The sequence below is a fragment of the Mirounga angustirostris genome, unplaced genomic scaffold (assembly GCF_029215605.1).
Source record: "Mirounga angustirostris isolate CCGP_5_RB_7025 unplaced genomic scaffold, mMirAng1.0.hap1 SCAF_12, whole genome shotgun sequence".
NCBI classification, from domain to species: domain Eukaryota; kingdom Metazoa; phylum Chordata; class Mammalia; order Carnivora; family Phocidae; genus Mirounga; species Mirounga angustirostris.
In genome coordinates this window covers 4212909-4216127 of record NW_026991720.1, presented here as the reverse complement: position 1 = coordinate 4216127, position 3219 = coordinate 4212909, and the positions used below count along the sequence as shown (strand labels likewise).

The following is a 3219-nucleotide window of genomic DNA, read 5'->3' as shown; positions in this document are numbered from 1 at the left end:
ATTACAGAGTGGAAATGAAAATACAAAGGAACCAGAATGGTCTAAACAATTCTGAAAAAGAGGAAGAGGGTCGGAGGACTTATATTTGTTGATTTTAAGACTTACTGTGTATCCACAGTAAACAAGACGAGGTGATATTTCCATAACGGCAGCCATATATGTCACGGAACAGAATAAACAGTCCAAAAATGTCTTATACCCATATAATCAAAGGATTTTTTTGGCAGAAATCCCCAGAGTAATTCAAGGGGGGAAAGGATTGTCTTTCCAATAGATTCTGCAGCAAAAGATGGATATACATATGAATGAAAATGACCCTCAATATTTACTTGACACCATGCACAAGAATTACCTTGAAATGGATCATAGATCTAAATGGAGGAACTAAAACATGAAACTTCAAAGAGAAAAGACATAAGAGATGTCTTAGTGAACTTGGATGAGGCAGCGACTTTTCAAATAGGATTGAAAAAATCATAGCCATACAACAACCAGGAAAGAGAAACTAGGTCTTACCTGAATGCAGGACGTTGGCCCGTCCGGCCGCAGAGCCTGGTGAGAGCCCAGCGCCCATCTCAGCCACAAGGGTCGGACTGCCTGAAGCCGGGGAGCCATTCTGAAGCTTCCCGAACCCTCATTTGTTGGCCTCCAGAGAAGACAAGGCAGCACGGGGAGCAGGGTAAGGGCAAAGTAGGGCCAGGCAGGCGGGTCTGTGAAGTCCCACAATTTAGTTCTCGGTGCTGGACTTCCTTGGCCCTTGAACCATTGCAAATCTTTGCTGCTGTTTAATAAGCGGGAAGACGTCTCCCAGTCCTGACACAAAGGACACCCTGTGGAATGTCCTCTTTGCATGGAGCCTTGGGGACAGGTGGTATCAAGTCCTTCCTGTGCTATCAGGTTTATGGACTTTTGTCATCGACTTCACGCTGACGATAATGGGCTTTGTCCCTCATGTGGAATATCTGGAAAACCCAGCAGTTTATAAGCCGCTGTCCCAGGAAGAACTGCAAAGCATAAAGAATAAGATAAACCAGAAACGCAATGAGAGAAAACAGAAAACACCAGAAAATTGAAACATTTGGCTAGTGTTTGTGTTATACAAGACACCCCTCCCCCCCCCGCCCCCGGTCTTTTGTAGGTCTGGCTCAGCACCTAGCAGCTTCAGAGGTTTGAAAATGACCAGAGTATTTGGGAAGTTGGGTAAAATACATGAAGATGTCATCAGTCACAGCCCCTCAGGTGCGGGTTCGCAAGGTCCAAGCTCATGAAACCCGCCGGTCAGAAGGCACTCGACCACACAGCTCGTCAACAAGGCGACGGTGGCTGGCGGGACCCCGACAGCATCTCAGGTACCAGTAAATACTGCAGTTACTCCCGAGAGAATTCGCAGCCTCCAAAGCCTGACCCCAAGTATCTACGTGAATTGGGGATGAGGAGGCCAGCTCTACAAAAGAGGAAATGCAGGTGGGTGAGCACCAAGGATATGAACAGAAGCTACTTGAAGAATTACATAAATCAAACCCCAATCATCTTCAGCGACACATGGGTTCAATGGATAAGAATAAGAACGAGTGACACCACTGCAGAGGTATGATCCCCCACCAGCGAGGCTCAGATTCTCCCAGCGTTGGGAAAGCTGGGGATTTCCAGCAGATGTCTGCAGTCATGCACATTTCCCTCCATCTGGTTTGTCCAAATCCAGTGCAGACATCCCCACTGGCTCATCCAGGGCACGGTCTCTTTCTGCAAGGGCCCTGACCGGGTCACAGTCGTCATTCTGGTGACTTCTGCTGTCCCAGCCCTTCCCAAGCAGGTTCCCTCCTATCCACAGCTCCCCACCGCCCTGGTGACCAGCCCACAGAGCAATCCCAGTGCTGTCCTCGATGCCGGCAAACAGCATGTGGCTTTGGTTCTTCTGAACAACCAACTTGGGTTTTGATCCCATTGGTGTCACTCATAGAGCCTTTGCAGACCTGGCTGATGAGGAGCTGCTGGTCCAACACCAGCCTTCCCTTTGGCCTTCACCTCTTCACACCCTGACCACCACGGTCGGGCTCTGGGTCCTGTGCCCCAATGACAAGCCCAGCTCTCAAGAGTATCCTGTCCCTCTTGCCACAGAGGTTCCCACAATGTCAGCAGCAGTGAGTTATGTCTACACCCTAAAGAGCCCCTATGGGTGTTCCTCATGCCTCCAACTAGTGTGTTAGCTCATGGTTGCTGAAGTATTTCTTCATTATGCCTGCAATGCATTGCATCAGCATAATAATTTTGGCATTGTTTCTCAGGAGTGATATTATTTTTAACTCACAAAATTAAACTTGTAGTGCTAATTAAGATCCCAGATGAGATTAGCCAGAATTGTTCTTATTTTGGCTCTCTTACTGAAAATGTGCAAAGATAATGGTAGCCCCTTGTTTTCTGATTTGTGAGGAAAAAAAAAAGGTAATATCCTAATACAGTCATGAAAAATTTGAAGATTAAGAATAAAATGTCTATTCCATTCTTTGAATACTTGAGAAGAAGGAATACATATAAAGCAAAATTGGTGGTGTCGCTATGAAGCCCAGAAGGATGTGGTCAGCAATATTTTAGTTGTATGGATTTATTTCCCATATTAGGCATCACACATTTAGAAACTGCTTTTGTTGTCTCTCATTTGAACTTTCTTTTTTTTTTTTTAATATTTTATTTATTTATTTGAGAGAGAGAGAATGAGAGAGAGCACATGAGAGGGGGGAGGGTCAGAGGGAGAAGCAGGCTCCTCGCCGAGCAGGGAGCCCGATGCGGGACTCGGTCCCGGGACTCCAGGATCATGACCTGAGCCGAAGGCAGTCGCTTAACCACTGAGCCACCCAGGCGCCCCTTGAACTTTCTTTTTGAATGGTTATTAATTATATAGAAAAGGTTCAAAGATAACTATTATCAACCAAATGCAATATCTCTTTTCTAATGTACTCCCAGTATCTTGGAAGAGGCCTTAAAAACAGAATTTCAACTTACAGTTGACTTACGAGAAAGTTGAATGTAGTGTAACATTTTTATTGAACAAATGGTTGTTCTGTGGGAGATCTGTTTGGAAACTTCATTGTTTAGTAATTGAAATGGGATAATAAAACGATATGACAGGAGGAGACTAGGGTGGAGAAGAGATTGGGGATCCTCTAAAATTAGACCACGGAAGTTGTCATAGATAATTTTAATTTAATTTATCACCGAGGA

At 45.2% G+C, this 3219-nt stretch overlaps 1 pseudogene; it reads left to right on the top strand.

Annotated features, from left to right (window-relative positions):
* Positions 1–901: 901 nt before the first annotated feature.
* Positions 902–1784, top strand: LOC123836063 (CCR4-NOT transcription complex subunit 4-like; annotated as a pseudogene).
* Positions 1785–3219: the final 1435 nt, after the last annotated feature.